The sequence below is a fragment of the Apium graveolens genome, chromosome 8, assembly GCF_009905375.1.
Source record: "Apium graveolens cultivar Ventura chromosome 8, ASM990537v1, whole genome shotgun sequence".
In the NCBI taxonomy this organism is placed as follows: Eukaryota; Viridiplantae; Streptophyta; class Magnoliopsida; order Apiales; family Apiaceae; genus Apium; species Apium graveolens.
Window position 1 is genome coordinate 64,421,049 of NC_133654.1, and position 23,433 is coordinate 64,444,481.

General features: G+C 36.3%; 1 non-coding gene across 1 annotated transcript; it reads left to right on the plus strand.

Moving 5' to 3' along the window:
* Positions 1–22,963: 22,963 nt before the first annotated feature.
* On the plus strand, positions 22,964–23,070 carry LOC141681881 (small nucleolar RNA R71). The gene has a single exon (XR_012559301.1). It is a non-coding gene; the product is annotated as a small nucleolar RNA R71 (small nucleolar RNA).
* The last annotated feature ends 363 nt before the right edge of the window (positions 23,071–23,433 follow it).

The following is a 23,433-nucleotide window of genomic DNA, read 5'->3' on the forward strand; positions in this document are numbered from 1 at the left end:
GTTCTTGTGCAAGAGTATGAACATTTTGATGTTAATCTTGATGAATTCATAACTGACATCTAAGACAGAACTCTGACACTAGTGAATGACCTATCATTGGTTACAAAGGAGTATGTCAAATAGGACTCTAACACCAAGTTTTTGAGAGCACTTCCTGAAAAATGGGATATACATGCATCCATTATTAGACATCAGTATGATCTTGATTTACTGCCACTGGATGAAGTCTATGGGATGTCGAAAACCCATGATATAGAGAACCAACAAAGAAAGAACAAGAAAGGTCAGAAAATGAAAGTTGTTGCTCTCAATGTTGAAGCTCATAATGGCAAGGAAAGGGCATGCGAGAGTTCAAGAAGAAGGAACATGGTTGAGGAGTCAGATACTGATGAATCATCAGATCCTGACACAGATACTGATGAGGATTCTGAGATTGAACTAGAAGATCCTCAAGTAGTTCAAATGGCAGCTATATTGGTGAAAGGTTTCATGAAAATGAGATTTGGAAAGCCACGAAGAAAAGGTGACTTTAATAAAGAGTAATCTAGTGATGGCAAAGGAAAATTCAGAAAGAATGAAGATCAGTATTCAAAGGGAAGGAAGTTTGACAAGGCCAAGATGACTTGTTACAATTGCAATGAAATGGACATCTTGCTATTGAATGTCCTGTGTCAACTGGAAAAACACTGTTCATCTCAAGCTCAAACAAGGACCAGATGGACACATCAGGACCTGGCAGTGATGATGAATGATATGCACTGATGGCTACTTATGAAGAGGATGTGCCCTCCACTTATAAGGTATAAATGACTATTTTCCCTATTGATACTGATAACTTGTCTGGGTTAAAAAGATTCTTACATTCTCTGCATGTTAACTTTAAGAATAAGTCAATTGAAAATGATAGTTTAATTGTTGAGAATAAAGAACTTAAAAAGAGAAATGCTCACTTAGAAGCTGAGCTTATATATATGCATAAAAATGAAAAAACATGTAAAAAGGCTACACATAATGAAGCTCAGATGCACATTAAATATGCCATGCTAGAGGAAGTACTAGATAAGAAAAGAAAATTTTTTAAGACTTGGACGACTTCAGGATGAAAGCTCATAACTTTATAAATGACAAAAACTGGAAAGAATATTTAGGGTATAATAAACACATTGATAAAAATGTTAATAAGATTATTACCAACACAACACCGGTTAAGTTTGTCAGTACTGATGAGAATGGAGTCAAGTCGGTCAATGAAGTAGGATCTATCTCTAGGGTTCCTGATAAAAAGAAAGTTGAATTTAGAGTTAAGGAAAAGAAAGGTAAAAATATAGGTCTTCTCTTTAAAAGTCAACTAAAAAAGAAAATTTATGAAGTAACTGCTAGGACTCACAAATCTAGTGTAAAAAGGGGTAGAAATGGAAAACAAGGTATAAATAAAGCAAGCAATTACAAATATATTCCAGATGCTCCTAAGAAAGCTTGTTATAATTGCGGTACTACTAATCATATTGTTATTGATTGCAGGAAGAGTAAAAAGAAAGCTATTGTTTCCTGAATCAGATATTAGTGGTAGATCATTATTTTACAAACTAGAGAACCCTTGTTTACACTGTGGTAGTATTTGGCATTCCATTTATACTTGTAAGGACTATTATAGTCTGTATCACAATAATTATGATCTTTTTCCCAAGTTTAATAAAATTTCTATTCCTGCTAAAACTGCTAAATTAAATGATAATGCATCTTATAGAATTAAAACTCACAGGACAAATCCCGATGAATCAAATCCTGATGGACTAAATCTTGATGAACCAAATTATGTCAGGAAGTCTTCTGCTGCAAATAAACATAAGACGTCAATAAAGACCCAACAAGTTTGGGTTCTTAAAAATCCTAATTGATTTCCATATTTCTGAGTACAGGGAAATAAAAAGAGTGTGCTAGTACTGGATAGTGGTTGCTCTGCATATATGATTGGAAATAAATCCATGTTGTTAGAATATGAGGAGAAGGTTGGCCCAATGGTTTCCTATGGTGATGGAAATGTAGGAAAAACACTGGAATATGATAACATAATCATTGGAAATATCATCATTCAAGATGTAGTTCTGTTAGAAGGAATGAAGCACAATTTGTTCAGCATCAGTCAAATTATTGACAGAGGATATATAATATGTTATTTTTATGATACTCACTGTGAAGTAGTTCATAAAATTACAAAGAAAGTTGTTTTCAAGGGGTACAGACATGGAAACATCTATGAAGCCAAACTTTATGCAAATACGATAAAACTGAGACATTTTTGATAAGCAAAGCAACAGTAGATGAAATTTGGAACTGGCATAAGAAGATTTCTCATCTCATTTCAATAATCTTAATGAATTGGTGAAGAAAGATTTGGTAAGAGGTCTACCAAATATGTTCTACTCCCCTGATGGCTTATGTGATGCATGTCAGCAAGCCAAACAAAGAAGAACCTCTTTTAAAAGCATGTCAGAATCATCCATCAAGAAGCCATGTTAAATGTTACATCTAGATCTCTTTGGCTCTGTTAATGTCATGTCAATTAATAAGAAAAGGTACACCCTGGTTGTTGTTGATGAGTATACCAGATTTACATGGGTATTTTTCTTGCACGGGAAAGATGAAACTCCAAATGCTCTTTTGGATCATTTAAGATTAATTGAAAATGGCTCCAAATATAAAGTGCAAATACTCAGAAGTGATAATGGAACTGAATTCAAGAATTGCAAGATGGATGAATTATGCAAATACAAGGGAATTTCATAACAATTCTCAGCTCCTGGTACACCTCAATAAAATGTTGTCTTAGAAAGGAAAAAATAGGACATTGATTGAAGCTGGAAGAACAATGCTTGTGGAAGCAAATCTACCAATCTACTTTTGGGCTGAAATTGTCAACACTACATGTTATACTCAGAATTTGACTCTTATTAACAGACATGGACTAACTCCTTACCAAATGATCAAAGAAAAGAAGCCAAGCTTGAAGCATCTTCACATTTTTTGATGTAAATGTTTTGTACTGAGAACACATCCTGAAACGCTTGGAAAATTTGACAAAAAATCTAATTAGGTGATTTTTGTTGTATATCCATCTTTTAAAGCCTACAAAGTATTCAATATAAGAACAAGATCCATTATTGAATATATCCATGTAATGAAGGTCCTATAGTGTTTAAGCTATATGTTAAACGAGTGGAGGATATTGGTGATGTTGTAGAGAATGAAAAGGTTGAGGTTGGAGAGTATGCTCCAAAGAAAAAGAGGAAATTGATGAAGCTGGCTGACAAGCTTCAAGCCAAGCAAGACAAAGTCAAGATGCAGACTACACTTTATGCCAGTCCTGATCAATCTAATCTTTATCCTGACAGTGCAACATCATCAACTCCTGATGAGGTCATACCAGTTCCTTATCAATCAAATCCTGACTCACCTCCAGCTAAAGTTATTGTGGTCTCAGCTGAGAGGATGCAAAGCTAGCTCAGGAGTAGGTCTTCATCAAGCTGGGAAGAGAAAGGCTGAAATTATAGAAGTCTTCACCAGAAAGAAGTCTAAGTTGCACTCTTCGCAAAAGGAGAATAACACACAAGAACCACTTTCTTAAAGTGAAGGTGCAGCTGTTTAGTCTCATGTCCCACAAGAACCACTCTCTCAAAGTGAGAGTGCAGACATTTCAGCTCAAAGGACAATTCATGACACTGCTCAAGGTGGTCCTGATTCTGTGAAGATTGATATTCTATAACATGTTCAACAGAAGAAAGCTCATCGGAAGTATTTGGTTAAATTGGATGTTGTGATCAATGATCCTATTTTTTTGAGAAGCCCACAAGAACCTTCAAATCAAAGGTTTGAAGCAGATTCACAACCTCCAGTCATACAAGAACCATCAGTTCAAAGTACTAATGCAGACAAGCTTACAAATCCTGAAAAAGGATCAAATCCTGATACAGCTATTCCTAATCTTGAGGAAGCTATTCCTAACACCTCAATTTCTGATCATAAGGTTGAACTTGTTACTGCCAAGAATACTACTAGAGCTATCCTAGTGACTCCAATCACTGCTCTTCCATTGGATACAAGTGCTCAATGTACAAATTCTACTTTATCTTCTACTTTATCTGTTAGCATGATTATAAATATTCCTTTGCATGAGGATACCCCTATTTATATAACTACAAACCATGCTTCTTTTCCACCTCTTATCTCTTCTTTTGTGAGTGATTTGAACTTTTCTAGTGAGGTTGTGGGAAAACATTTAGTGAAAAATATAATTTTGAGAGGCAATCTCCTGAAGTGGCAAAAGGAGAAGTAGAATATAGTGAAAATAGTGAGCAAGATATTACTATTAAAAATAATATATGTGTGAGAAGTGATGAGATCACTTTAAAAGAACAGAGATATTTAGGTGTTACTTGTTTTTTTTTCAGGTTCATCACAGGGTACTAGTATTCCTGATCTCAAACTTAAAGGCAAAGTTGATGATCCAGTTCCTGATTCTCCTGATGTTCCTGAAGCCTACAATACTGGTTCTGATTCTACTGGTGATGAGCCTGATGATGCTAAGCTTAAAGCTTCCATTGAAGTTTCTAAACATTTACTTATGGGTCTTCATCTGGTCATATTGCTCTTAATTCTCAAATGGCACATGAGTGGAATCATTCTTGGAGACTGGCAAATGAAAGAATTCTTTGGAAGCTGCTCATAAACTAGTAGACCATGTTGTTAATTCCACTGCTAATCCTGATTTGAAGAATGTAATGAAAGCTACAATCGTGCTAGTCAAAGGGATGCACTCTTCTATTTTTGCCTTGAAAGATTCTAATATTGCTTGAAAGAAGAAGTTGTTGACCTTTATATGACTATCAAAGGCACAAATAAGTGCAATAGCTTGGTCAAGAGGATGATGAGTGTGGAATCTCAACAAGAGCAAATGAATGAAAGATTGATTGCTATTGAAGCCAATCAACATGCTATAAATCAAAAAAGGGATGTTATTTTCTCTTTATTATAGGGTCTTGATGCCAAAAAGGGGGAGATGGTAGCCAAGACAAAATGTGCACATGAATCAGTATTGAGGAAAGATGATGTCAATCCTGATAATGATGGTTAAAATTAAGGTGTAGGGACCTCTGATGTTGTGATGGTTCCATCTAGAACTGAGATTCAAATTCAAAATCAAACCACACAGTCAACTCATGTCTCTAAAGATGGTGAAAGGACTGTAAGAACTTAAATAATCACTCATTCTCAGATCCTGATAAAAAAGCAAATCTCATCTGCAATTCCTGATGAGCAAGAAGTGATTATTGACAATCCTTATGATGCTCAGATGTTCTACAGGACTTTCAAAACCAAAGATGGCAATGTTGTCACTCTCTACTATAAAGACAAAAGATTTGAGGAGTTGTTTGATAGGAGGGCTCTAACTCACTTAGCTGATAAATTTCCTGATATGACACAAGAAGAAATGCTCAAACAACAAGAGGAAATTCTCAGTCAATTACAAACTAAAAATCAAGGTTCTTATAGAGGAAGAGGAAGAGCTAGAGGATTTAGGAGTGGTAGGAGAGGTGGTAGAGGAAGGGTTCTTAAAGATGTTCAACAATCCGTTGTTCCTTCTCAAAGAAGAACAAGATCAAGTGGGGTCAGGATTGAAGACATACCTGAGACATCTCAGTATCATGCTCCCAAAATGATCATTGATCCTATATTTCTCAATCCTGTAACTAGTCCAATAGAGGTACCAAATCTAAATATCTACAGAGAAGAAAGTCAAGATGAAGTTGAAGTTCAATTATTTAAAAGACCAAGACAACTGCAAATTGAAGCAGCTCCTGACAGCACAAGGGCAAATCCTGACACAGTAAACCCTGACATTATAAATCCTAACAGTTCAGTTCCTGATTGTTAGGGAGAAAACACACGTTAAAATTCACGCAAGTATATGCGTTCGCAAGTAGTATAAGATATAAATCAGATTCGTTCCCACAGAGATTGGTTTAGGTTAAGTTCAATTTATGCACCTATGCAACAATGTATGGTTATCGCTCAACGCTAAAATAAATAATAAATTTGGGTTTTGATTAAACTAAGAGATTATACTAAATATCATTAATTAAGAGAATTGAGGTTGAATTACTTATATGAGACAAACATGGGATCCTAACTTCATTAAATACTTCATTCAATAGCCTTTTTGTTCTTAACCTTAGCGTGTAATGGTGATGACACTAATCAGATAACACGAAACTAGTAAACACCAACTTTCGTTGTACGAATACCCTACTACCAAGCATCCACAAAAGAGATAGAAGTTGAATAGACAACAATTATGCTTAGTACTTATATGTCTATAAGAATTGAAAACATAACGGGTTAATGCGCAAGTTATATATCGTGATTATATAGGGCAAGTAAGATAGTTAAGATTACCTACGAATCATGCATAATAAATACATGAACCTATGATAGCATGGTAAGTTCTAAACCTCTATATTCACTGTCACTTCAATAGAGATTAACACGCTATCTTATATGTTAGCTACGCAAATAAGATGAATAAGTACAACCAATACTAGGATATCAATCAATCACCACACACCAAGATATTGAAATAAATTAACTATAAAAATCCATAAGTAAATCCGTTAGAACCCCATGATAACGATTAGTTCATAATCGAACTCATCATCACCATGGGTTCCAATGAAAGCATGATAATAAACAATATAAGAGTTTTAGGGTTTAAAGACAAATCAAAAACGAGCATCCAAGTATCAACTATATTAAAGAAAACAAAAGTATTCTTCTCCGTTATTAGATATATTTGAGATGTCATGTCTAATATGATTTGTGTTTAGTTTTCAGAACTTAACAACATGACAAATCAAGACTTACTGAAATCAGGACTTACTGGAAGTCAGAACTTAATATCAGAACTTAAGGTCATATCAGAACTTAAGTGCGGGAAGACTTTCATATAAGGAAGGAAGCTGATTTACAGGAGAAGATCGAGACTAAAACAAAAGAAGATATGCATGGAAAGAGTTAGAAGACTGGAATACTTGTAGAAGATATCTGATTGATATATTTTAGGAGATAAAATTGTATTCCATATCAATTAGAATATATCTTGTAACTGTGTAGTATATAAACACAGACTTAGGGTTTACACTATATGTGTTATCATTATCGAGAATATTATACATTGTAACCCAGCAGCTCTTAGTGATATTTATTAATCACTGAGAGAGAACAACAGTTCATATTATAACAGAGTTTATTCAATATACTTGATCTTTGTTACATACTTGTGTTAAATCGATTTGATTGTATAAACACTGTATTCAACCCCCTTCTACAATGTTGTGTGACCTAACAAGTGGTATCAGAGCTTATCTCTTAACACACATACAGTAAAGATCCAAACAATCATGTCTGAAGAAGCACAAACCCCAACTAAGCCCACCAAAACTCAAGAAACTCAAAACACTCAAACCCATAGTCGATATGAGACTATTAGGGTTCCCATATTGAGACCTTCTGAGTATCCCATATGAAAAGTGAAGATGGCTATGTTTCTGGAAGCTACAGATCTAGAATACCTTGACAGACTTAATGAAGGACCACATAAGCCTACCAAGCTCTCTGTTGTAGTTGTTGATCAACCAGCAAAGACCATATCAAAGGAGAAAGGTGAGTACACAGGTGAAGACATCTCATCTATTTCCAAGGATGCAAGGGTAAGGCATTTGCTGCATAGTGCCATTGATAATGTCATGTCAAACAGGGTAATTCATTATAAGACTGTAAAGGAGATATGGGATGCTTTGGAGATAAGATGCCAGGGAACTGATGCAATCAAGAAGAATAGGAGGACTATACTCACTCAAGAGTATGAGCACTTTGACTCAAAAGCTGATGAGTCTTTAACTGACTTGTATGACAGGTTTGTCAAACTCTTGAATGGTCTGTCACTGGTGGACAAGGAATATGATCTTAAAGATTCAAATCTAAAATTCCTTTTAGCTCTTCCTAAAAATTGGGATTTGAAGTCTACTACCATAAGAGACAACTATGACCTTACTGAAACCACTCTTGATGAAATTTATGGTATGCTCAAGACTTATGAACTTGAGATGGATCAAAGGAGAAAGAGGCATGAAAGAAAGTCAAGGATAGTTGATCTTAAAGCTGAGAAGGAATCTCCTAAGGCTGTTGCCTCAAAGAGGGGCAAGGGAAAGGCTCTCATCATAAAGTCTGATTCAGAGTCATCATATTCTGATGATGATGATTCAGAAACTGAAAGTTTACCTGAAATGGATGCTGATGAAGAGATGATGAAATTGTGTGCTCTTATGGTGAAGGGTATCACAAAGATAGCCTACAGGAAATTCAGAAAGGGAAAGAAGTTTTCCAAGAAAGGTGTAAGTTCTGATAAGAAAGGTTTTAGAAAGTCTGAAGGCAAAGGAGGAAAGTTTGACAGAGGAGATAACTCAAATGTCAAATGCTACAACTGTGGTGAAAAAGGCCACATATCTCCTGACTGCAAGAAAGGAAAAAGTGACAAAGGCAAGGCACTTGTCACAAAGAAGAAAAGCTGGACAAACACTTCAGATTCTGAAAATGAGGTGAACTATGCCTTGATGGCAAATGCTGATGGCAGTCCTGAAACTGCTGAATTAAAGATACCTCAAACAACTTATGCTTTTCATACTGATGATATTACTGAGTTGAGATTATATCTTAAGACCATGTTCATTAGTTATAGAGATTAGACTTTAACATGTGAAAGATTAATATCTGAAAATCTTGCTTTTAAAAAGAGGAATGACTATTTAGAAAAGGAGTTAGTTATGTTTCATCAAACTCAGAAAGAAAGAGATGATGCTTTTTATGTTAGAGATGAAGTGCTAAAATTGAATGAATCTCTAAAAACTGAGTTAGAAAAGGAAAGAGAGATTATCAGAACTTGGACTAACTTTTGCAGAACAACTCAGAATCTTCTAAGTATTGGAAACTAGAAAGAGGGCTTAGGTTATGAAGATGATAAAAGTGAGAAAGAAACTGTTCAAATTGAGCCAATTGTTGTTAAACAGACTACTAAGCCAAAGGTAAATCCTGTTAAGTTTGTAGCAAAAACTATAAAGTCTGATTCTGAAAAGATGAAAGAGTCTAGGACAGAAGTCAAAGAAAAGTCAACTTCTGACAAATTAGAACAGGATAAACCAGCTGAAGTTAACATAGGCTTAATGACAATGAAGCAGCTTAAGCATAAGATGAAAGAGATTAGAAATGTGAACAAGGTAAAGGAAGCTAGGAAAAATAAGAATGGAAAGGAAGGTGTGAATAAAAGCAATAATTATATGCCTATTCCTAATGCTCCTAGAAAGAAATGTTATAACTGTGGAAACTCTAACCATCTTGCTTCTTTTTGCAGGAAAAATAAAGATATAAACTCTTTACCTCCTAAATCAGGAGTTAATAGTCAGTCTGTTAGGTTTAAACCACAAAATCCTTGTTTTCATTGTGGTAGTTTATGGCATTCCATTTATACTTGTAAGGAATATCATAGTTTGTACTATGATTATTATCAAATAAAACCTTCTTTGAAGAAAGTTAGAATTGTTCCTTCTAGTGTAAAGTCTAATGCAAAGTCTGATATAAATTTTAATAAACAACATGTTAGCATAAACTCTGAAACTAAATTCGCTGCAAATGCTAACAAACTTAAAAAGGCCAAAGGATCCAAGCAAGTCTGGGTCCTTAAAACTAACCAATAGTGGTCTTTGTGATTGCAGGGCAACAGGAAAAATATCCTAGTGCTGGACAATAGATGTTCAGGACATATGACTGGAAATAAAGTCCTGCTATCAGACTTTGTGGAGAAAGTTGGCCCATGAGTTTCTTATGGAGATGGCAACATAGGAAAAACTTTGGGATATGGCAATATCAATCTTGGGAATGTCATTATTGAAACTATTGCTCTAGTCTCAGGACTTAAACACAATCTGCTAAGTGTGAATCAAATCTATGACAGAGGTTATCATGTGGATTTCTTTGAAGAACACTGTGAAGTTGTAAGCAATTCTACAGGCAAAGTGGTTCTGAATGGTTACAGGCATGGTAACATTTATGAAGCCAGACTTTCAACAAGTTCTGATGGTTCTGCAATATGTCTGTTGAGTAGAGCATCAATTAAAGAAAGCTGGAATGGGCATAAAAGACTCTCTCACTTAAATTTCAACAACATAAATGAGCTAGTAAAGAAAGACCTCGTGTGAGGACTGCCAAAATCAGTATTTGCTCCTTATGGCCTTTGTGATTCTTGTCAAAAGGCAAAACAAAGAAAATCTTCAGTCAAGAGCAAAATTGAATCCTCAATTCTTGAGCCTTATCACTTATTGCATGTTGATCTATTTGGTCCAATCAATGTCATGTCAATTGCAAAGAAGAAATATGTTATGGTTATAATGGATGAGTTCACCAGGTACACTTGGGTGTATTTCTTGCACAAGAAGAATGAGACTGCATCTACTCTAACTGATCATGTCAAACATCTGGATAAATTGGTCAAAGATTCTGTCAAAATTATAAGAAGTGATAATGGCACTGAGTTCAAGAATTCAGTCATGGAAGAATTCTGCAAAGAGCATGGAATCAAGCAGGAATTTTCTGCACCTGGAACTCCACAGCAAAATGGAGTTGTAGAAAGAAAGAATAGGACTCTCATTGAAGCTGCAAGAACTATGCTTGATGAGGCAAAGCCGTCAACCTACTTTTAGGCTGAAGCTGTTCAGACTGCTTGTTTTACACAGAATGCTACACTCATCAACAAGCATGGAAAAATACCATATGAGATGGTGAAGAAAAAGAAGCCAAATCTGAAATACTTTCATGTATTTGGTTGCAAGTGTTTTGTTCTTAAGACTCATCCTGAACAGCTGTCAAAATTTGATCTAAAAGCTGATGAAGAAATTTTTGTTGGATATCCACTTTACACAAAAGCCTTCCGAGTCTACAATTTAAGAACAAGGGTTGTCATGGAATCTATCAATGTATCTTTTGATGATAAGAAGATTACTGGACATGAAGATTTCAATGATCATGATCAGCTGAGATTTGAAAATGAAGATTTAAGTTATGATTCTGCAAATTCTGATGGTTTAAATCCTGATCCTGTAAGTTCTGATGGGTCAAATTCTGATGTCATTGAAACTGTGGTAACTACTCCAAGGGAAAATGCACCTGTCCAGGAGGAGCAAGCTAAAGATCCTACCACAACTCAAGACTCTCAAGAAGCATCAGAACCTATCACTGGCTCTTCAAGTTCTGATTCATCAAGTTCTGATAACTCTGATACTTCAAATCCTAATGGATCCAACCCAAATTCTGAAGTTTCAGAGAGCATAACTACAGGGAGAGTATCGGAAAATGCTGATGGAGACAACATGAATCATGGGGGAGGATCCAGTTCTAGAAATCAACTTCCATCTGCAAGGAAGTGGACCAAATCACATACACCTGACTTAATAATTGGAGATCCTGAAGCAAGTGTCAGAACTAGAACTGCAACATCAAATGAATGTCTCTATCATTCTTTTCTATCTCAGACTGAACCAAAGAAAGTGGAAGAAGCTCTTCAAGATGCTGATTGGGTGCAAGCAATGCAGGAAGAGTTAAATGAATTTGAAAGAAATAAAGTCTGGACCCTAGTGCCAAAACCAAAGAACAGATCAATTGTTGGCACAAAATGGGTGTTCAGAAACAAAATTGACAGTGATGGCATAATTACAAGAAAAAAAATAAGGTTGGTTGCTAAAGGCTACTCTCAACAGGAGGGTATTGATTATGATGAAACATTTGCATCAGTTGCTAGATTGGAAGTCATAAGAATCTTTTTGGCTTATACTGCTCACAAAAAGTTTAAAGTCTTTCAAATGGATGTGAAAAGTGCTTTTCTCAATGGAGAATTGGAGGAAGAGGTATATGTTAAACAACCTCCAGGATTTGAAGATTCAAAATTTCCAAATCATGTCTACGAATTTGACACAACACTTTATGGCCTTAAGCAAGCTCCAAGAGCATGGTATGAGACTTTAGCTCAATTCCTTCTGGAAAGTGGATTTCACAGAGGCAAAATTGATAAAACAATATTCTACCTCAACCATGGAAAGGACTTACTTTTGGTACAGATATATGTTAATGATATCATATTTGGTTCTACTAATGCCAAACTCTGTGAAGGTTTGCAAAGCTAATGCAGTCAAGATATCAAATGAGTATGATGGGAGAACTTAGCTATTTTCTGGGACTTCAAGTCAAGAAAAATGAAGAAGGTACTTTTATTTGTCAATCTAAGTACACCAGAAATTTACTGAAGAAATTTAGAATGCAAGAATGTTCAACTGCATCCACTCCCATGGCCACTGCAACCAAGTTAGATAAAGATACTGGTTCATCTGTAGATATTACTAACTACATAAGTATGCTGGGCTCTTTACTCTATTTAACTGCAAGTAGACCTGATATCATGTATGCTATTTGTCTTTGTGCAAGATTTCAGGCTGATCCAAGAGAACCTCATCTAATAGCTGTGAAAAGAATTTTCAATTACCTCAAGGGTACAGCTGATCTAAGATTGTGGTATCTTAGAGAATCAGATTTTAAGCTAATAGGTTACTCAGATGCAGATTTTGCAGGATGCAAAATAGACAGGAAAAGCACAAGTGGAAGCTGCCAATTTCTTGGAGGCATATTGGTTTCTTGGTTTAGCAAGAAACAAAAATCAATTTCCACATCAACTGCAGAAGCAGAATATATTGCTGCAGGAAGTTGTGCACAGATTCTTTGGATGAAGAATCATTTACTGGACTATGGGTTAGAATTTTCTAAAATACCTATTTACTGTGATAATCAAAGTGCTATTGCTATGACAGGTAATCCAGTTCAACACTCAATGACAAAGCACATCAGCAATAGGTACCATTTCATAAGGGAACATGTGATGGAAGGTACAGTGGAATTGCATTTTGTTCCAACAGATCAACAACTAGTAGATATCTTCACAAAACCACTATGTGAAGCTACTTTTACAAGACTGGTAAATGAACTTGGAATGGTTTCAGGTTCTTTCTCTAAATCTGCTTAGTTTTTGTTCTCATGCATCAGAATTTATGATCAATGTTTACAGATTGTCTTATCTTCATGTAATCTGTGCTTAAATTGTAATACATTAAATGTTGATAGTTATTTGATGTGAATCTATATACTCTGATAGTGATTTGAATGTTCAGTGACTATTCAATCCAATGAGGATACATGTGATAGATGCTGACCTAGTAGTCTTTAACATACTAGAAATCCCATGTTTGAATTAGTTGTTTATGTGGAAACTCATTAACACAAGAAAATTCTGATGTTGAGCTTAGTCAAATTTACTTTGTGTATCTTATTACTAAATCACAAACTAGCTTCTTGCTTCTTATCAGTCAAATTCTGATGTCAGTAAATCTTAAGGATGAACCACATGCTTGATAAGCCTCACTTATCTGAAGAAAAGAAAAGAACAGGAAATTGAAATCAGGTACTCCTTTGAGATCTATAGTAAATATGTGGAAGGGAAGACCCAAGTGCATTGCTGGTGTTAAGTAATATGCATTAGAAAAGCAAATAAATTTTTCTTGGTGACTTTTCACATTCTCTGATTACTGGAAAAATACTCTGATAATAGTATAAATTCTGATAACAGTTGTGACTCACTTACACTGAGAAGCCACTGTGAAAAAGAATGTTAAAAGATGCATAAAATGAGCACAAACAGTTGAGGTGGATTCTTGCATAAATTTATTCTATAGTAGACTTCATTATTAATGACAGATTTTAAACACTTTTCTTAGTTATGCCTTATTTCTAAGATATACTGAAGTTTATCAGACTTTAATCTTTATCTGATATTTTGCTAAATGCACACACTTTCACTTCATATGAATGATGAAAATTACTGTGGTGATTAAGTTGTTTTTGACAAACAGTTAAGTGTCATTTGCATAAATTCTGAGGACAAGTTCTGATGGAAGTTCTGATGATTAAACTCTGAAGAAACAAGTCAGTATTTGTATGAAGAATTACAGTAACAAACATTCACTATTTGAGTCCAAAAACCATGTTCTGATGACCGTTAAATTCTGATAATAGTCAAGTTTGGATATTAAAACCTGATGGAAACTCTAATGCTTACGTGACATTATTTATTTACTTGACTTATTTATGGTAAATTCTGTAACGGTCATATTTAGTCAGAATATAATTAGGTGAGATAAAAATAGTCATAATCATTTGGGTTAGTGGTAAACGTGTTTGTCTTGAAAAACTGCATGTGCACAGTAATTATTACTTATTTCCCATGCCCACTAACTCCTGCTTTAACTATTGACTGTTCACATGTTGCCAGGTGTAAACTGTCTGCAATATTTCATGTGGGTTGTATAAATAAGAAAGTTAAAAGATTTTACAATCTTTTACCTACATCTCTCATTCTCTTATCTCTCTTATTTTCTCTCACCCACTAATATTCTTTGAAGTTGTTTTTCATACAGGCATTTTATCAAACACCTTGCAAACACTCTTTTTCTCATTTGATTTTTCATAGAAATGGCATCAAAATATATTATTTTCAATGGAGCTAAGTTTGTTCCCAACAATTACTTGGTTATTCTTAGCAAGGGTGAAGCTCCGTCAAAACTTCACTTTATTCAGGATTTCCATGTTAACTCTGAGATTTGGTATGCTTTGACCCAACCAGAAGCCATATCTGGAACTCAAGTGCTGGAGTTTTGGAGAAGTGGCATGTATGATGATGGTGGTGCTCATGGGCCCCCAAGTATCATCTTTTCAACAGGGGAGGATGAGCATGTAGTGACTCTGGCTACAGTTTGACAGGCTTTACATTTTCCAGCAAACTGTGTCTATAGTTCAACTATTGAGGAGCCAGTCCTTCAGCAGATGATGGCTAGTTTGGGTCTAAAAAGACATTGGCAAAGCTGGGTCAATTGAAGAGATCTCACATAAGGAGGGAATGGAGTTTCTTCTTTGACTACATCATAAAGGCCTTCGCCAACAAATGTTCCAATTTTGATGCAATCCCTATTCTCAGTCAACAAATCGGGTATGCTCTCATTAATTAAACTCATTTTGATTATGCAAGTGCTATTTTAGGCTTTATTGGGGATAGGATGACAGAAGATAGAAATACAGTTTACTTTGCTAGATTTTGTCAGCTTATTTATAGTTTTTGTTGTTCTGATGCACCCCAATTAGCAAGTGAGTTAATTGAACCATTTAAGCTTGCTAAGAGAGCCTTTACTGACTTATTATCTACTGATAATAAGAAGACTATTTTGAGACCCCTCCAGATTCCTACTTCTGTCAAACAGTTTTTGGTAAACTCTGATCCAACATATTCTACCATATATCCTGATGTCTAACCATCCCAACCTCCATCAGCACCTACACAACCAACCACCTCTCAACCTCAACCAACTCAACCAATAATCAGAACTTACTTCCAACCATCAACTCAATCTTCACAACACCAACCATCAGCACATACAATCAGACCTTCATCTTTCAAGACTAAGAGGGCAAAGGCTGTTCCTCAACCTCCACAAAAGAGAAGAAAAATGATTCTCAGGGATGAGTCTGATAGTGAAGAAGAACAAGTACAGGTTCATGCATCAGAACCTATGACTGTTGAAGCTGAAACTCTGGTTTTTCAGAAAGAAACAGAAGCTGCAGGGTCAACCCCACAGATAAATGCTGAAGCTCAAAGTTCTGATACTTTGAAGAGAAAGAGAACTGCTAGTTCTGATGCACAAGCAACTCCTTCACTAGCAATGAGATTGAAGAAAATGAGGGCTAAGAGGCATTTGGCTAAGCCTCCATCAGAAGATACTGTTGAAGCTGAAGAAAGGGATCAGGAATCTCTGATCTCAAAAGAGCCAATTATCATTGAAGCCCTTTCAAAACCAAAAGACACTGTTCAGGATACAGTGGTTACACCTCCTGTCTCTCCTCTTCATGAAAATGTTACAGTTGAAGATTTAGGCTTAAGTCCTGAAATTGACATCAATAGGATGCACATTCCTACTATTCTTTATTTGGAAGCTCCTACAGCAGCTCAGCCATCTACTAATAATTCTCCAATCTTAAATGCTGATGTTGAGATACCATCTACACCAATTCTGGATCAAGAACCTGAAGATTAGAATTTAGATGCAGTTGAATTAGAAACTCCTATAGCCTCACACACTGTTGTGTTATCAGAGGATAATGAGTCATCTTCAAGCTATGGAGACAGTGTTTCAGTACATACTACAGCTCCTGAACTTGGAAAGGAAGCATTGGTCAAGAAATTTGTTGAACAGGATGCTCCTGTACCTTGGGATGAAACTCATAGAGGAGTAGAGTGGACCAAAAAGTGGAATGATTCTGATTTCATTCTAAGCTCTAAAGTTTTGACAGAGCACATTGCTAAGGCTGATGAGCTGATGACTAGTACTGATTTTAAGACTCAACTTAAAATCACAGCTCTAACTACCAAAAGCCTTCAACGTCTACAATCTGAAACTCAAGCAAAGGTTGATAAACTACAAGAATCAGCTAATAAGCTAGATATGCAGATCAAGCTTGACAAGACAAGGATTATCAGACCTACACTTGAGAAAGTAGAAGTAATTGAGAAAGCTCAAGAGAAGCAATAGGCCCAAATCTCTGAGGTCCTGGCTAATCAAGCTTCTCAACAGGCTCAATTGAATGATATTCAATCTTCAGTGGAACTTCTTCTCTCACTCCTACTATCAGATGATGCCAAAAAGGGGGAGAAGATAGTTAAGTCCAAATGGTCTAATGATCAAATACTGAAGAAGAAAGATGATGAAGCTGATGACCAGGAAACCCTAGCAAGGGTAGAGGTCAAGTTCAAAGTAAAGGGCACAGCAGCAAGGTTTCTTCAAGGAAACTAATTATTGATGCAAGCAAATCTTCTATTCAAAAGAAGACAAGTTCTGAAGCTGCTCAAACTCAAAATCTGATAGCAAGTACTGATAATCAAAATTTGATATCAAGTTCTGATGAGCAAAGTCTATGACAAATTCTGATGTTCTGATACAAGGTGGAAGTCAAGATTCTCAAAAGTTCATGCAAACTCTGAAGCTCAAGGGAAAGCAGACTACTGTCTACTACAAGGATCCCAAGATTCGGACACTTGATGAGGAAATTGCTAAAAGATTGTATCTGAAGCATAATCCAGGAATGGACTTAGAAAATCTCAAGGAGGAAGAAGCTAGATTTAAAGCTGAAAAGACAAATCTAAAGCCAAAAGCTTCTGTTGCAAAGAAACCTCCAAGGCCTAAGGTAAAAGGCATTGCGATCAAGGAGAAGTCACATACTGAGGCATCAAAGCCCAAAACAAGATCACAATCTAAGATTGATCCCAAAGATAAAGGAAAGGGAAAAGTTGATGAAATAATCAAGCCACTGGAGATGAAAATTCCTCAAATTCTGATGAAACCAGTGTGCAAAATGGTTAAAGTTACTGATGATATTCTTGCTGAAGATGAAGATGTGTAAACTCTGAAAAGAAGGAAGATTTCTGAAGAATTCAAGACAACCTCTGACAAGGCTCAAGTTGTTCAGAGTGAAGAATTGCAAGCTACAACAGAAACAGCAAGTTATGATAAAGTCATCAAGACATCAACCTCTGACAGTGCTTAATTTGATTTAGATAAGATGGAAGTAGCTGATAAAAAGAAACTTCTGTGGAAAAATGTCAAACCATCAGATCCAAAGAAAAGCCAATTGTTGTCTACTTTCATGACTTTTGGGTTAAATGCTAGAGAACTAAGAGACAGGGCTTGACTAGGTTCTGATGAAGCAAAAATCAAGACAGGAGTTGAAGTTGCTACTAGAGATCCATTTCTATTGACTGACAGACCTCTTGAAGATGTTACACAAAAACACCTTGATAAGGTTATCTCTGTTCAAGTGGTACTGGATGTTCATGACAAGCACAATGTCAAGGAAAATCTGATTCTGTTTTTAGAAGATGGAAGGACATATCAGATGTTAGAATCAGATGTGCTAAACAAATCACTAAAAGAACTTCAATTCTTTCATTACCTTTTAGAGGTAAATTCTGATATTACCGAAGATGGTCAAATTTCATATTGAAGACCATCAGAGATAAAGCTAGAATTTCTGGTTCAAGAGTTACAGAATTCATTCCTAGTATTGTTGAAGATGATCGAAGTGAAACTCCAATGAAGAAGGATTCTGTTAAGCTTGAAGTATTACTGAATGAGAAATGTCTATGCTACAATGAGAGATTCTTCTCATCCTAGGGTAATAAGACTTAATGATAGTTTAGAAAGAAACCATATCTCTGCTTTAAGGACTACAATCTACCAGATTGGGAGTCAGAATGAAGAGATGAAGCAAGTCAAGACTACAATGGCTCAAGTTCTTAGAAGTACAGAAGAAATCTGATATCAAGCTTTGTCAAGAATCATTATGGATTCAGATTGACTCAGTGAGATTGGTAAAAGCTATTAACTTGTGTATTTGCTCTTATTTGCATTTGTACTTAAATGTTTTTGACATCATCAAATCTATTAACTTGTGTATTTTATATAATTTACAAGTTGGAGGAGATTTTTAGATATATTTGAGATGTCATGTCTAATATGATTTATGTTTAGTTTTCAGAACTTAACAACAGGACAAATCAGGACTTACTGAAATCAGGACTTACTGGAAGTCAGAACTTAATATCAGAACTTAAGGTCATATCAGAACTTAAGTGCGGGAAGACTTTCATATAAGGAAGGAAGCTGATTTACAGGAGAAGATCGAGACTAAAACAAAAGAAGATATGCATGAAAAGAGTTAGAAGACTGGAATACTTGTAGAAGATATCTGATTGATATATTTTAGGAGACAGAATTGTATTCCATATCAATTAGAATATATCTTGTAACTGTGTAGTATATAAACACAGACTTAGGGTTTAAACATATGTGTTATCATTATCGAGAAGATTATACATTGTAACCCAGCAGCTCTTAGTGATATTTGTTCATCACTGAGAGAGAACAACAGTTCATATTGTAACAGAGTTTATTCAATATACTTGATCTTTGTTACATACTTGTGTTAAATCGATTTAATTATATAAATACTGTATTCAACCCCCTTCTACAGTATTGTGTGACCTAACATCTGTAGCCTTCTCGTGCTCTCTAGGTCTTCTTATTGCTCTCCCAGGCCTCCTTGTTGTTAAAAACGTCTTTTTATTGGTATATAGAGGATCCAGGATGACCAGGACTCTCAAAATCTTCAATTTCGACTAAAATCAAGATTCTGGGGCAGAAACCGGGCGCGGGCGCGCTGCTTCAGGGCACGGCCGCGCTGAAATATAAAATCCACTTATCACACCCCCAAACTTGAATCGATTTTTGTCCTCAAGCATAAACATACTCAAAACTACAAAACAAACCTAATGCATGAATGCAACTACGTGAATGCAACTAAATGACTATGCAATCGATCCCCTCAGAATAACCATAACCAAATGAATAAGCCAACGCCTCTAAGAATGCAATAACTCAAAACAGAGTTAAAATAAATCTCACAAATCAACTCATAAACCAGAACGTGCGTGTGTGGATGCTTAACAGATACACTCTCGAAACTAGATCAATAACCATAACTTTTTATTCATCAAAACAATCACAAGTTTATAAATAGAATAGATGTTAAACGCATAATGACTCACAACACCTCCTTTCTACTAGAGTTATACAATGATTCATGCTAGCATTGAGCACATAACAAAGATGCTTACTTGATCGTGCAAGGAATGAGGTCCCAAAAGACTTATACAATAATACCCATGTAGCGAGCATTAGGTTAGCGGATCCCAGACTATACAAGCCTTAGGTCACTAGGCACAAAGTCCCCTAGAACTTAATAACTCGATTATTAAAGAGCTCACTCTTGATCAATTATGCATAAACACATACTTTTTTTTCTTTCTTTTTTCTTTTTTTCTCTTTTTTCCTTTTTCAATAATTTCCGAATAAGTGCGTTTCGCTCCATCTCATTCAACCCTAGACTTCTCATAAAAATATGAGTCGGCTACCAGCCATTTGACGCCTAGCCTTACAATAACTAGCAATAAAATCCAAGTTTTTCTCCAGTTTAAAAATTCAGTGTTCTTTTTGTCAGTACGAGAATATCACCAATTCTAAATATAATCAAGTTATTAAATCTCAACAACAAACAAGTATGATCATGATTTAGATCAAAAGCAACCCTATAAGACTTTGTGAAAATATTTATTTCTGGCATGCAAATCAATTCATTAGGACTTAAACATCCCTATATTCGTTATCACTACACTCACATCAACATCAACCAATCAATCAGAACCTAAGGGATCATGTTATATGCATGCAAATGTAACTACATGGACTCACATAATAACACAACAAAAATGCTAACAAATATGTCCTAAATGAACAATCATGCAAAATATGAATGAACTACAACTAAACATGCAATATGAATCTATATGAACTATATGGACACAACACGCACCACTAATCCTTACATTATCACCCCCAAACTTAAAATTTTCAATGTCCTCATTGAAGGTAATAATAAGGATTTCAGGCATACCTAGTCGTTGGAAAGATCACCCTCCTCGGGTGGAGGATCAGGTGGCCAATAAACCTTGACACCGGCGGCTCGGAAAATAGTGCCCAAAGCCTGTGACAAATCTGTAGCAAAACGACGGTGAATGTCATGCATGGCATCCATACGCCTAGTCACTCGCCGGTACTGATCATCACCAACACCAGTCCTATCAACTGCCTATGGTGCATGAGAGGGACCATCTGTAAGCACGGGAGAAACCGGCCAGTCACCCTCTATATCATCAAAAGTGTATCTCAACCCCTTATCAGGGGGTGCACCTAAGAATGCATAACTCAGGTGATCTGGTAGTGGGTTGAGCTCAAGTGTGGGAGCATCTTCAATAGATGGTTCAAAACACTCCTGAGAAATTTTCAGCTCTGCTAACCCAAGAGAATCGAATGGCATATCCAACTTCCTCTTCCATGGAGGTGCATTCAAAACCTGCATTTGCTCTGCTCCTTCTTCATCTTCAATAACTGATTCCCCTATTAAGGATCTCTCTAAGGTATCTGACTTTGGAAATTGCTCAGGCTCTGAATTCATGACAGAGTCGACCCACTCTACTTTAAAGCACTTCTCTTTAGTTGTGGGTAACTTTATTGCCTTGAACACATTAAAAGTGACCTTTTGATCGTGAACCTTCATCGTAAGCTCTCATTTTTGCACATCGATCGTAGTTCGGCTAGTCGCTAAGAATGGCCTTCCCAAAATAATGGGAATCTTCTTATCCTTCTCAAAGTCAAGAATTAAAAAGTTAGCAGGAAAGATAAGTTTGTCCACCTTGACCAACACATCCTTCACAATGCCTCGTGGATATGTAATAGAACGATCAGCCAACTACAAGGACATATATGTCGGCTTCGGATCAGGTAGACCAAGATTCTTGGATATAGACAAGGGCATCAGATTGATGCTAGCTCCCAAATCACATAAACACTTATCAAACGACAAGTTTCTAATAGTACAAGGAATAGTAAAGCTTCCCGGATCTTTAAGCTTCGGAGGCAACTTCTGTTGCAGCACAACACTGCATTCCTCTGTAAGAGCAACGGTCTCTAAGTCATCTAACTTCACTTTCCTAGAGAGAATACCTTTCATCAGCCTCGCATAGCTATGCATCTGTTCAAGAGCTTCAACAAAAGGTATGTTGATGTGAAGTTTCTTGAACACCTCCAGAAACTTAGAAAATTGTTTATCCAACTTCTGCTTCTACAACCTCTTAGGAAAAGGAGGTAGAGCATAGACCTATTTCTCCCCTGTATTACCCTCAGGAGGAGTGTGTTCCACAGTTTTCTTCCTTGATTCCACTTCTGCTTCCTTCTGTACATCTTTTTCAGCCAAAACTTCATATTCTGGAACTTGAGATTTTTCAGGGCTTGTAACCTTCCCAGACCTCAATGTAATAGCCTTAACATGCCCTTCTACTTCCCTCTTGCATGGAACTTCTGCATCACTAGAAAGCATTCTTGGTAGTCGATTCAATAAGGCGTTAGCAATTTGTCCTATCTGGTTCTCCAAAGTCTTGATAGAAACAGCCTGGCTTTGGCATATAAAAACCTGATTTTTGCACATAAGCCTCAACTCCTCCAATTCAGATTTTTCATTCGAAGATTAACTTACATCATGAGTTTGTTGTTGAAGTTGGAGTTGTTGTCTTGGTGTAAATTGTTGCTGAAAACCAGGAGAATTAAATTGCTTGTTTTCAAACTGCTGGAATGGCTGTTGCATCGCATTTTGATTATTGCTCCAGCTGAAATTAGGATTATTCCAGTTGTCAGGATGATAAGTGTCTGGAACTGGGTGCTGCGATCTCTGAAATTTGCTCACAAACTGAGCTGATTCACTAGATATAGCGCATTGCTCCGTCGCATACGAACTTGCACACAGCTCACAAACACTGGTTATATGATTAACATCATAGTTAGCCAGATAATCGATCTTCATAGACAACGCCTTTAGTTGAGCAGTGATAGCCGTAGCTGTATCCACTTCAAGAACTCCTGCTACCTTGCCCTGTGGCAATCTCTGGGTTGGATACTGATATTCATTAGCAACCATCAGTTCAATTAGATCATAAGCTTCATCGTAGCTCTTAGCCCATAAGGCTCCACCTGATGCTGCATCGAGCATGGGTCTGGACTATGCTCCCAAACCATTATAAAAGTAATTGATCACCGTCTAGTCAGGTATTCCATGATGAGCACACTTTCTAAGCATCTCCTTGTAGCGCTCCCAAGCTTCACATAGAGATTCTCCCGATTGTTGCGCATATTGAGTAAGAGCACTCCTTATTGTAGCTGTCTTCACCATAGGAAAGAATTAGTAAGAAACTTTTGAGCAAGATTCTCCCAAGTGGTGATAGAACCTGCTGGTAGAGAATGTAACCAGCACTTAGCTTTATCCCTCAGAGAGAATGGGAAAAGCCTCAGCTTTATATCATATTCAGAAACACCGTTGAACTTGAAGGTGTCGCATATCTCAATAAAATCCCTAATGTGCATATTGGGATCTTCCGTTGGAGAACCCCCAAACTGCATTGAATTCTGCACCCATTGAATTACGTCAGGCTTGATCTCAAAGGTATTAGCTGTGATAGCTGGCCTGACAATGCTAGATTGAATGTCATTGATCTTGGGTTGAGAAAAATCCATCAAGGCT